Source organism: Ambystoma mexicanum, chromosome 11, assembly GCF_040938575.1.
Source record: "Ambystoma mexicanum isolate Mex_15411 chromosome 11, UKY_AmexF1_1, whole genome shotgun sequence".
NCBI classification, from domain to species: Eukaryota; Metazoa; Chordata; class Amphibia; order Caudata; family Ambystomatidae; genus Ambystoma; species Ambystoma mexicanum.
Genome location: NC_090934.1, coordinates 390,912,716 through 390,926,134, shown reverse-complemented (window position 1 = coordinate 390,926,134; position 13,419 = coordinate 390,912,716). Strand labels below are relative to the sequence as shown.

Here is a 13,419-nt window from a genome sequence, read left to right as displayed (position 1 = left end):
ATTGCCACCATGGCCAGCCGCCAGCCTTCCTTGTTCTCATCTGAATCCTTATCGCAAGTTCAGTCCAGCCGACCTCCATCTTTTCTCAAGTCCTCTTTAATGGCCCCCATAGTCAGCCACCAGCCTTCCCTGTTCTCATCTAAATCCTTATCGCACGTTCAGTCCAACCGACCTCCATCTTTTCTCAAGGCCTCATTCATGGCCTCCACGTCAGCCACCAGCCTTCCTTGTTCTCATCTGAATCCTTATTCCATGTTACGATCTCCATCTTTTCTAAAGTCCTCACTCATTGCCGCCATGGTCAGACACCAGCCTTCCTTGTTCTCATCTGAATCCTTATTGCATGTTGCGATATCCATCTTTTCTAAAGTCCTCACTCATTGCCGCCATGGCCAGCCGCCAGCCTTTCTTGTTCTCATCTAATCCTTATCGCACGTTCAGTCCAGCCGACTGCCATCTTTTCTCAGGCCCTCTTCCACGGCCTCCATAGTCAGCCCCCAGCCTTCCTTGTTCTCATCTGAATCCCTATCGCACCTTCAGTGCAGGCGACCTCCATCTTTTCTCAAAGCTTCGTTCATGGCCTCCACGTCAGCCGCCAACCTTCCTTTTTCCCACCTGAATCCTTATTGCATGTTACTATCTACATCTTTTCTAAAGTCCTCACTCATTGCCGCCATGGCCAGCCGCCAGCCTTCCTTGTTCTCATCTGAATCCTTATTCCATGTACAGTCCAGCCGACCGCCATCTTTTCTCAGGCCCTCTTCCATGGCTTCCATAGTCAGCCGCCAGCCTTCCTTGTTCTCATCTGAATCCTTATTCCATGTACAGTCCAGTCGACCGCCATCTTTTCTCAAGGCCTCGTTCATGGCCTCCACGTCAGCCACCAGCCTTCCCTGATCTCATCTGAATCCTTATTCCATGTTACGATCTACATCTTTTCTAAAGTCCTCACTCATTGCCGCCATGGTCAGACACCAGCCTTCCTTCCTACCATCTGAATCCTTATTGCATGTTACTATCTACATCTTTTCTAAAGTCTTCACTCATTGCCGCCATGGCCAGCCGCCAGCCTTCCTTGTTCTCATCTGAATCCTTGTTCCATGTACAGTCCAGCCGACCTCCATCTTTTCTCATGGCCTCTTTCATGGCCTCCATAGTCAGCTGCCAGCCTTCCTTGTTCTCATCTGAATCCTTATTCCATGTACAGTCCAGCCGACCGCCATCTTTTCTCAAGGCCTCGTTTATGGCCTCCACGTCAGCCACCAGCCTTCCTTGTTCTCATCTGAATCCTTATTCCATGTTACGATCTCCATCTTTTCTAAAGTCCTCACTCATTGCCACCATGGCCAGCCGCCAGCCTTCCTTGTTCTCATCTGAATCCTTATCGCAAGTTCAGTCCAGCCGACCTCCATCTTTTCTCAAGTCCTCTTTAATGGCCTCCATAGTCAGCCACCAGCCTTCCCTGTTCTCATCTAAATCCTTATCGCACGTTCAGTCCAACCGACCTCCATCTTTTCTCAAGGCCTCATTCATGGCCTCCACGTCAGCCACCAGCCTTCCTTGTTCTCATCTGAATCCTTATTCCATGTTACGATCTCCATCTTTTCTAAAGTCCTCACTCATTGCCGCCATGGCCAGCCGCCAGCCTTCCTTGTTCTCATCTGAATCCTTATTCCATGTACAGTCCAGCCGACCGCCATCTTTTCTCAGGCCCTCTTCCATGGCTTCCATAGTCAGCCGCCAGCCTTCCTTGTTCTCATCTGAATCCTTATTCCATGTACAGTCCAGTCGACCGCCATCTTTTCTCAAGGCCTCGTTCATGGCCTCCACGTCAGCCACCAGCCTTCCCTGATCTCATCTGAATCCTTATTCCATGTTACGATCTACATCTTTTCTAAAGTCCTCACTCATTGCCGCCATGGTCAGACACCAGCCTTCCTTCCTACCATCTGAATCCTTATTGCATGTTACTATCTACATCTTTTCTAAAGTCTTCACTCATTGCCGCCATGGCCAGCCGCCAGCCTTCCTTGTTCTCATCTGAATCCTTGTTCCATGTACAGTCCAGCCGACCTCTATCTTTTCTCATGGCCTCTTTCATGGCCTCCATAGTCAGCTGCCAGCCTTCCTTGTTCTCATCTGAATCCTTATTCCATGTACAGTCCAGCCGACCGCCATCTTTTCTCAAGGCCTCGTTTATGGCCTCCACGTCAGCCACCAGCCTTCCTTGTTCTCATCTGAATCCTTATTCCATGTTACGATCTCCATCTTTTCTAAAGTCCTCACTCATTGCCACCATGGCCAGCCGCCAGCCTTCCTTGTTCTCATCTGAATCCTTATCGCAAGTTCAGTCCAGCCGACCTCCATCTTTTCTCAAGTCCTCTTTAATGGCCTCCATAGTCAGCCACCAGCCTTCCCTGTTCTCATCTAAATCCTTATCGCACGTTCAGTCCAACCGACCTCCATCTTTTCTCAAGGCCTCATTCATGGCCTCCACGTCAGCCACCAGCCTTCCTTGTTCTCATCTGAATCCTTATTCCATGTTACGATCTCCATCTTTTCTAAAGTCCTCACTCATTGCCGCCATGGTCAGACACCAGCCTTCCTTGTTCTCATCTGAATCCTTATTGCATGTTGCGATCTCCATCTTTTCTAAAGTCCTCACTCATTGCCGCCATGGCCAGCCGCCAGCCTTTCTTGTTCTCATCTAATCCTTATCGCACGTTCAGTCCAGCCGACTGCCATCTTTTCTCAGGCCCTCTTCCACGGCCTCCATAGTCAGCCTCCAGCCTTCCTTGTTTTCATCTGAATCCTTATTGCATGTTGCGATCTCCATCTTTTCTAAAGTCCTCACTCATTGCCACCATGGCCAGCCGCCAGCCTTCCTTGTTCTCATCTGAATCCTTATCGCAAGTTCAGTCCAGCCGACCTCCATCTTTTCTCAAGTCCTCTTTAATGGCCCCCATAGTCAGCCACCAGCCTTCCCTGTTCTCATCTAAATCCTTATCGCACGTTCAGTCCAACCGACCTCCATCTTTTCTCAAGGCCTCGTTCATGGCCTCCACGTCAGCCACCAGCTTTCCTTGTTCTCATCTGAATCCTTATTGCATGTTGCGATCTCCATCTTTTCTAAAGTCCTCACTCATTGCCACCATGGCCAGCCGCCAGCCTTCCTTGTTCTCATCTGAATCCTTATCGCAAGTTCAGTCCAGCCGACCTCCATCTTTTCTCAAGTCCTCTTTAATGGCCCCCATAGTCAGCCACCAGCCTTCCCTGTTCTCATCTAAATCCTTATCGCACGTTCAGTCCAACCGACCTCCATCTTTTCTCAAGGCCTCATTCATGGCCTCCACGTCAGCCACCAGCCTTCCTTGTTCTCATCTGAATCCTTATTCCATGTTACGATCTCCATCTTTTCTAAAGTCCTCACTCATTGCCGCCATGGTCAGACACCAGCCTTCCTTGTTCTCATCTGAATCCTTATTGCATGTTGCGATATCCATCTTTTCTAAAGTCCTCACTCATTGCCGCCATGGCCAGCCGCCAGCCTTTCTTGTTCTCATCTAATCCTTATCGCACGTTCAGTCCAGCCGACTGCCATCTTTTCTCAGGCCCTCTTCCACGGCCTCCATAGTCAGCCCCCAGCCTTCCTTGTTCTCATCTGAATCCCTATCGCACCTTCAGTGCAGGCGACCTCCATCTTTTCTCAAAGCTTCGTTCATGGCCTCCACGTCAGCCGCCAACCTTCCTTTTTCCCACCTGAATCCTTATTGCATGTTACTATCTACATCTTTTCTAAAGTCCTCACTCATTGCCGCCATGGCCAGCCGCCAGCCTTCCTTGTTCTCATCTGAATCCTTATTCCATGTACAGTCCAGCCGACCGCCATCTTTTCTCAGGCCCTCTTCCATGGCTTCCATAGTCAGCCGCCAGCCTTCCTTGTTCTCATCTGAATCCTTATTCCATGTACAGTCCAGTCGACCGCCATCTTTTCTCAAGGCCTCGTTCATGGCCTCCACGTCAGCCACCAGCCTTCCCTGATCTCATCTGAATCCTTATTCCATGTTACGATCTACATCTTTTCTAAAGTCCTCACTCATTGCCGCCATGGTCAGACACCAGCCTTCCTTCCTACCATCTGAATCCTTATTGCATGTTACTATCTACATCTTTTCTAAAGTCTTCACTCATTGCCGCCATGGCCAGCCGCCAGCCTTCCTTGTTCTCATCTGAATCCTTGTTCCATGTACAGTCCAGCCGACCTCCATCTTTTCTCATGGCCTCTTTCATGGCCTCCATAGTCAGCTGCCAGCCTTCCTTGTTCTCATCTGAATCCTTATTCCATGTACAGTCCAGCCGACCGCCATCTTTTCTCAAGGCCTCGTTTATGGCCTCCACGTCAGCCACCAGCCTTCCTTGTTCTCATCTGAATCCTTATTCCATGTTACGATCTCCATCTTTTCTAAAGTCCTCACTCATTGCCACCATGGCCAGCCGCCAGCCTTCCTTGTTCTCATCTGAATCCTTATCGCAAGTTCAGTCCAGCCGACCTCCATCTTTTCTCAAGTCCTCTTTAATGGCCTCCATAGTCAGCCACCAGCCTTCCCTGTTCTCATCTAAATCCTTATCGCACGTTCAGTCCAACCGACCTCCATCTTTTCTCAAGGCCTCATTCATGGCCTCCACGTCAGCCACCAGCCTTCCTTGTTCTCATCTGAATCCTTATTCCATGTTACGATCTCCATCTTTTCTAAAGTCCTCACTCATTGCCGCCATGGCCAGCCGCCAGCCTTCCTTGTTCTCATCTGAATCCTTATTCCATGTACAGTCCAGCCGACCGCCATCTTTTCTCAGGCCCTCTTCCATGGCTTCCATAGTCAGCCGCCAGCCTTCCTTGTTCTCATCTGAATCCTTATTCCATGTACAGTCCAGTCGACCGCCATCTTTTCTCAAGGCCTCGTTCATGGCCTCCACGTCAGCCACCAGCCTTCCCTGATCTCATCTGAATCCTTATTCCATGTTACGATCTACATCTTTTCTAAAGTCCTCACTCATTGCCGCCATGGTCAGACACCAGCCTTCCTTCCTACCATCTGAATCCTTATTGCATGTTACTATCTACATCTTTTCTAAAGTCTTCACTCATTGCCGCCATGGCCAGCCGCCAGCCTTCCTTGTTCTCATCTGAATCCTTGTTCCATGTACAGTCCAGCCGACCTCCATCTTTTCTCATGGCCTCTTTCATGGCCTCCATAGTCAGCTGCCAGCCTTCCTTGTTCTCATCTGAATCCTTATTCCATGTACAGTCCAGCCGACCGCCATCTTTTCTCAAGGCCTCGTTTATGGCCTCCACGTCAGCCACCAGCCTTCCTTGTTCTCATCTGAATCCTTATTCCATGTTACGATCTCCATCTTTTCTAAAGTCCTCACTCATTGCCACCATGGCCAGCCGCCAGCCTTCCTTGTTCTCATCTGAATCCTTATCGCAAGTTCAGTCCAGCCGACCTCCATCTTTTCTCAAGTCCTCTTTAATGGCCTCCATAGTCAGCCACCAGCCTTCCCTGTTCTCATCTAAATCCTTATCGCACGTTCAGTCCAACCGACCTCCATCTTTTCTCAAGGCCTCATTCATGGCCTCCACGTCAGCCACCAGCCTTCCTTGTTCTCATCTGAATCCTTATTCCATGTTACGATCTCCATCTTTTCTAAAGTCCTCACTCATTGCCGCCATGGTCAGACACCAGCCTTCCTTGTTCTCATCTGAATCCTTATTGCATGTTGCGATCTCCATCTTTTCTAAAGTCCTCACTCATTGCCGCCATGGCCAGCCGCCAGCCTTTCTTGTTCTCATCTAATCCTTATCGCACGTTCAGTCCAGCCGACTGCCATCTTTTCTCAGGCCCTCTTCCACGGCCTCCATAGTCAGCCTCCAGCCTTCCTTGTTTTCATCTGAATCCCTATCGCACCTTCAGTGCAGGCGACCTCCATCTTTTCTCAAAGCTTCGTTCATGGCCTCCACGTCAGCCGCCAACCTTCCTTTTTCCCACCTGAATCCTTATTGCATGTTACTATCTACATCTTTTCTAAAGGCCTCACTCATTGACGCCATGGCCAGCCACCAGCCTTCCTTGCTCTCATCTGAATCCTTATTCCATGTACAGTCCAGCCGACTGCCATCTTTTCTCAGGCCCTCTTCCATGGCCTCCACAGTCAGCCACCAGCCTTCCTTGTTCTCATCTGAATCCTTATCGCACCTTCAGTCCAGCTGACCTCCATCTTTTCTCAGGACCGCTTTCATGGCCTCCACGTCAGCCACCAGCCTTCCTTGTTCTCATCTGAATCCTTATTCCATGTTACGATCTCCATCTTTTCTAAAGTCCTCACTCATTTCCACCATGGCCAGCCGCCAGCCTTCCTTGTTCTCATCTGAATCCTTATCGCAAGTTCAGTACAGCCGACCTCCATCTTTTCTCAGGACCGCTTTCATGGCCTCCACGTCAGCCACCAGCCATCCTTGTTCTCATCTGAATCCTTATTCCATGTTACGATCTCCATCTTTTCTAAAGTCCTCACTCATTTCCACCATGGCCAGCCGCCAGCCTTCCTTGTTCTCATCTGAATCCTTATCGCTAGTTCAGTCCAGCCGACCTCCATCTTTTCTCAGGACCGCTTTCATGGCCTCCACGTCAGCCACCAGCCTTCCTTGTTCTCATCTGAATCCTTATTCCATGTTACGATCTCCATCTTTTCTAAAGTCCTCACTCATTGCCACCATGGCCAGCCGCCAGCCTTCCTTGTTCTCATCTGAATTCTTATCGCAAGTTCAGTCCAGCCGACCTCCATCCTTTCTCAGGACCGCTTTCATGGCCTCCACGTCAGCCACCAGCCTTCCTTGTTCTCATCTGAATCCTTATTCCATGTTACGATCTCCATCTTTTCTAAAGTCCTTACTCATTGCCACCATGGTCAGACACCAGCCTTCCCTGTTCTCATCTGAATCCTTATTCCATGTTACGGTCTCCATCTTTTCTAAAGTCCTCACTCATTGCCGCCATGGTCAGACACCAGCCTTCCTTGTTCTCATCTGAATCCTTATCGCAAGTTCAGTCCAGCCGACCTCCATCTTTTCTCAGGACCGCTTTCATGGCCTCCACGACAGCCACCAGCCTTTCTTGTTCTCATCTGAATCCTTATTCCATGTTACGATCTCCATCTTTTCTAAAGTCCTCACTCTTTGCCACCATGGTCAGACACCAGCCTTCCTTGTTCTCATCTGAATCCTTATTGCATGTTGCGATCTCCATCTTTTCTAAAGTCCTCACTCATTGCCACCATGGCCAGCCGCCAGCCTTCCTTGTTCTCATCTGAATCCTTATCGCAAGTTCAGTCCAGCCGACCTCCATCTTTTCTCAAGTCCTCTTTAATGGCCTCGATAGTCAGCTACCAGCCTTCCCTGTTCTCATCTGAATCCTTATCGCACGTTCAGTCCAACCGACGTCCATCTTTTCTCAAGGCCTCATTCATGGCCTCCACGTCAGCCACCAGCCTTCCTTGTTCTCATCTGAATCCTTATTCCATGTTACGATCTCCATCTTTTCTAAAGTCCTCACTCATTGCCGTCATCATGGTCAGACACCAGCCTTCCTTGTTCTCATCTGAATCCTTATTCCATGTTCCGATCTCCATCTTTTCTAAAGTCCTCACTCATTGCCACCATGGCCAGCCGCCAGCCTTCCTTGTTCTCATCTAATCCTTATCGCACGTTCAGTCCAGCCGACTGCCATCTTTTCTCAGGCCCTCTTCCATGGCCTCCACAGTCAGCCACCAGCCTTCCTTATTCTCATCTGAATCCTTATCGCACCTTCAGTGCAGGCGACCTCCATCTTTTCTCATGCCCTCTTCCATGGCCTCCATAGTCAGCCACCGCCCTCCCTACTTCTCATCTGAACCCTTTGTCTGCAAAGGTCCGATGCTTGAAGACCGTAGTTAATTACTGGGCATTTTTCTGAACTAACATTCTGCATATCTGTGGATGGCGTCTCTTTGACAAAACCCAACTCGCATTTAATGAGCTTTTGTTCTCTGTAACAATACACTGTGATGAGGCCGAATCCAGACTGCCATTGTCTTTTAATGACACATAATCGTCGTACCTTTCAGAGGCATTTTCAGACAGTCACCTAATTATTCCCGGAGCCAGGCTGATTCTTGTCTACAGGGTGAGCCCATAAAAGGGAGTCCTTCTGGGAGGTCAATCAACTTGGTCAATTGCATATCAGCTTTTAGGATAAGGTCCTTTTATATCGGTAGCGTGCGCGTAGGTAGTAGCTGAAGCGAGTAGCCAGCCCTTTGTGCATTTCTCAAGGACATCATGAACACGCTCTCTTATTAGTCCTTGCTTCCAGGAACACAAACAGTCTTCAGTGGCCTTGATTAAATGCCAGGCTCAGGCGCTGCGTTTTCAGAGATCTGTAAATCTTACTTTTATCACAGGACCACGTGGCAAGCAAGCCCTGCATTATGCGAGTTCATTTTCCTCTAGGTTTGCACCAGTGAGTTAGTAAATGTCACCAAATGACTCGGAGGCCTGGGTAGATGGAAACTATTAATTAAGCAGTACATTTCTCCTCCTTTCCATCCTGGAATTGAGGGGCTGCACTGTGACACCATCCATTCCTTCTTTTTACCGGAATGTAGTCCGCTGCCTCTTTGATATGGCCGCTGCCATCGTCGACCATCAGCAGTCCTTTGATGGCTGTGGGAGTGCCTCCAACCATGTCCCTGATTGGACATACCACAGCCTACTCCTGGGCCTTCCCACAGCTGCCAGGCGAATCCACGTCATTACGCAGGGGAAGGCCCATGGGGTAAGGCTTGGAGCCTGTCTGTGCCTGTCGGGGCTTGGTCCATGGCCGAGCAGGCTTCCAATCCAGGTATGTGCACACCATCCCCTCCCACGTTACCCAAAATCCGTGTGCGCCTGACCTTTATTCTCTCCTTTCCCTCCCCCAAGACTTCGGTCTTCCACCTCGTCTGTCTCGTACAGCATCTTCTAAGGAAATAATCTGCATTTGCCTGCCTTGCCAGATACAGAGCAGAGTTTTCCTGGATTCTGGTCGTCGTCTCTCTGCACCACCATTCACTTATCTCCTACACGCCCTATATGCTGGCCCGCATCATACGACCCAGCCTAAGGGATGTGCGCCTCCTTCCTGGAACACTTTCTAGTCTGTGTAGGCAGAATTTGTCTCCCAATGACTGCATGCGACGCTCTACTGTATGCTCGAGTAAATGTCACCACCTCAACTGTGTCCATTTATGACTGCCCGCCCTCTCCTCAGATGCATATTAGCATCGTACATGTTTGACTCTACAGCTTTGCACTGCTCAACCCATGCCACATGTAACCCACCGCTCTTGAACAAGTCAAACGTTTGCCACACCTGTACTACCTATAACTGCATACCTGATGTTGCATTTTTCCCACGAGTAACTGCATGTCGGATGTAGCCAGTCCTGTACTCACACCTATGTTTCACTCCTATGCCTGTCTGCTTGCCTGAAGTAGCCCCCGCACCACAAGGTGTGGCTTTGCCAGTCCTGTACTCGCATCTACTTTGACTCTTATGCCTGTCTGCTTGCCTGATGTAGCCCCTCCACACCATGAGGCCTGGCTTTGCCAGTCCTGTATTTGTACCTACTTTGACACTTATGCCCGTCTGCCTGCTTGATGTAGCCCCCCCTCACCACGAGGTGTGGCTTTGCCAGTCCTGTACTCGCATCTACTTTGACTCTTATGCCTGTCTGCTTGCCTGATGTAGCCCCTCCACACCATGAGGTGTGGCTTTGCCAGTCCTGTATTTGCACCTACTTTGACTCTTATGCCCGTCTGCCTGCTTGATGTAGCCCCCACGCACCACGAGGTGTGGCTTTGCCAGTCCTGTAGTTGCACCTACTTTGACTCCTAACCCTGTCTGCTTGCGTGATGTAGCCCCCCACACCATGAGGTGTGGCTTTGCCAATCCTGTATTTGCACCTACTTTGACTCTTATGCCCGTCCGCCTGCTTGATGTAGCCCCCCGCACCACGATGTGTGGCTTTGCCAGTCTTGTATTCGCATCTATTTTGACTCTTATGCCTGTCTGCTTGCCTGATGTAGCCCCACGCACCACAAGGTGTGGCTTTGCCAGTAATGGATTCGCACCTACTTTGACTATTATACCCGTCTGCTTGCCTTTTGTAGCCCCCCACACCACGAGGTGTGGCTTTGCCAGTCCTGTACTCGCATCTACTTTGACTCTTATGCCTGTCTGCTTGCCTGATGTAGCCCCTCCACACCATGAGGTGTGGCTTTGCCAGTCCTGTATTTGCACCTACTTTGACTCTTATGCCCGTCTGCCTGCTTGATGTAGCCCCCCCCGCACCACGAGGTGTGGCTTTGCCAGTCCTGTATTTGCACCTACTTTGACTCTTATGCCCGTCTGCCTGCTTGATGTAGCCCCCCGCACCACGATGTGTGGCTTTGCCAGTCTTGTATTTGCACCTACCTTGACTCTTATGCCTGTCTGCTTGCCTGAAGTAGCCCCCCACACCATGAGGTGTGGCTTTGCCAGTCCTGTACTCGCACCTATTTTGTCTGTAACCATATACGTATTCATGCACTTCACTAATGTACTGTGCACTTTCGGTAACTAGCACCTAGATGCCTTTGGGCTTTGTCACTGAAATAAATGGTAAATAAATAAAAGAAACACAATAATTGCCAAATGTTAAGCAAACGTTATAAGACCCATAGAAAGCAGAAGAGTCTTTGGTTCTATTCATGTATTTAATTAGGCATTTGGTTACGGTACGTCAGTGCTCTGCTATTGGCTGGTTACATATACTAATCGTCCTTACTTCTAGTCAGCACAGTCCTTGCTCATTGAAAGCAATGCAACTCCCGGGCAGATTCAACCCGTGTGAAACTACTTTGTAAAACTGTATTTGAATTTCCTTTGTTTTCTCTCATTTGAAGGTCAATGGCCCCGGGATTGATGGTAGAATGTCTAAGGCTCTGCAGTCTCAATGCCAGGATGGTCACATAATCCCCCATTAGCTCGCGGCCTCCCTCCTTATCAAAGTTCTTACTCACTATAGATATACCCAGAAGTAACCATATGCCAGGGAACAGCACCCAACAATGGAGTGGACCACTACGCAGATCGAAACAAAACGTTCACACAAAGAATTTGCCACTGGTTGTAAATGGAAACCTTTTGCAGGTTTTATTAGTTGGGATTCTTTTTGGCCCTTTGTGCGACACGTGTTTCGGCACGTCATGCGCCTTTTTCAAATCAGGGAAATATATGTTACATTGTCACATATTTCTGATTAACAAAATGAACAATACAATCATGTAAATGTTGCAATTAGGTACAATAGACCAAACGAAATAACAATTTTGAAAAAAAAAAATATCATACGTCAACCAATCAAATTAAAACCACTGAGATGAGAGGGTGGGGCACAGGAAGGATGTTTGAGGGTCAGTTGAAAAAGTCATACAAAGAGAAAATAGTGACTTTTTTTTTGCACACGTCAACATTGAAATATATAAATGTCAGAAATGGCTGGAGTTTTCGAATTGATTCCCTCACTTAAGAGACCGTTTAAGATGACTTTTAATAAATGTTTTATAGTATATGAACACCCTTGTACATCTTTAAGTTTGTTATTACCAGTCAGTACTTTGTATTTGTATTTTTTGTATTTGTATTTGTATTTATTTTGTATAGCGCAAGCCAGGCCCAAGGGCAACCGGGCGCATATCTTAGTGAAGCAATTACAGTATATTTACACGAGCAGTACATTACATATCATCATAGTCGTCCCGTCACCTTGCATCAAGTAAGCAGTAGACGTTACAAATCAGGCATCGATCATCAGTGCAAGTAGGGTCCCAGGTGTCCCATTCAATAAAGAGGAGCAGTTGTTAGTAGGATGTAACTAACCAAAGCTTAGCTTTGTGTTTGAATTGGTTGAATGAGGGTAGGGTTCTGATCAGGAGGGGTACGGTGTTCCAGAGCTTGGCTGCCAAGACAGGGAAGCTGGCGCCTCCAGCAGATTGAAGCTTAAATTTAGGGATCGCTAGACCTTGGTTTTGTGCAGATCTGAGTGCACGTGCTGGGATGTAATGAGTGAAGCGCGAGGCTAGGTATGAGGGAGCCTGGTGGTTGACGCATTTGTAGGTGAGGGCCAGTGCTTTCAGGGAGATCCTTTGGACGACTGAGAGCCAGTTGAGGTTCTTCCTAGTTTCCGAGATGTGGGCAGATCGGGGATGTTGAGGGCTGCTCTAATGGCATTATTTTGGGTCGTCTGGAGTTTATTAAGATTACCCTGGTTAGTACCCTGGTACAATGCATTGCAGTAGTCCAGTTTGGACATGACCAAGGTCCTGGCAAAGGTGATGCAGTTCTGGGCCGTGAGGAAAGGGCGGCAGGCTGAGATCAATTTGCAGGTGTAAGCAGACGCGGAGAACACTGCATTGGTTTGTCTAGTGAGTGTCAGGGAGGCGTCCAAGTATATACCCAGAGTTTTGGTGTCTTTGGATACTTTAATCAGATTGCCATCAATGTTGAAGGAACCGAACAGGTGACTTAGTTTGTTAAGTCTCTGTTGTGAGCCTGAGATGAGAAGCTCAGTCTTGTCATCGTTGAGGCACAGTTCATGCTGGGCCATCCAAGCTTGTATGACAAGGTAAATGTCATTAAGGGCTTTGGAATCTGCAATGTAGTCACCTGTGATGGGTATGAGTATCTGGGTGTCATCAGCGTAGTTAGTGTACGTGACACCCAAATAGTCAAGCACATCAAATAAAGGTTTGGTGAAGACATTGTAGAGAGTTGGGGAGACACAGGAGCCCTGCGGGACTCCGCACGGGACAGGTGTGGGATCGGCCGATGCGGTAGGAGAGAAAACTCTCATGTGTCTATTGTCAAGGAATGACCTGATCCAATTGGATGCATTGTCAGAGAAGTGGGCCACTGACTTCAGATGCTTGCATAGTATTTGGTGATTGACCAAATCAAAGGCAGCTGATAGATCCAGTAGTAGTAGAAGGGCCAATTTACCGTTGTCTTTAAGGTCATCAATTTGAGTTTTGAGATCAAGTAAAGCTGTTTCAGTCCCGTGCTTAGGTCTGAAGCCAGATTGTCTTGAGCCGAGGAGGTTATTGGTTTCTAAGTAGTTCTGAATCTGCAAGTAAGCTGCTCTGTCGAGTATTTTAATAAGGAACAGTACGGTATTAATGGGTCTATAGTTGGTTGGTATTTCAGGGTCTAGTGTCGCTTTTTTTAGGAGGGGGATAACCCACGCGTCCTTTAAGCTGTTAGGAACCGTGCCTGATAGGAATGAGGAGTTAATGAAGGCAGTTATAAA

General features: G+C 48.5%; 1 protein-coding gene across 1 annotated transcript in view; it reads left to right on the top strand.

The window, feature by feature from the left end:
- LOC138503424 (titin homolog) overlaps positions 1 to 13,419 on the top strand; it is a 296,164-nt gene that overhangs the window by 221,677 nt on the left and 61,068 nt on the right. The window lies entirely within an intron of this gene.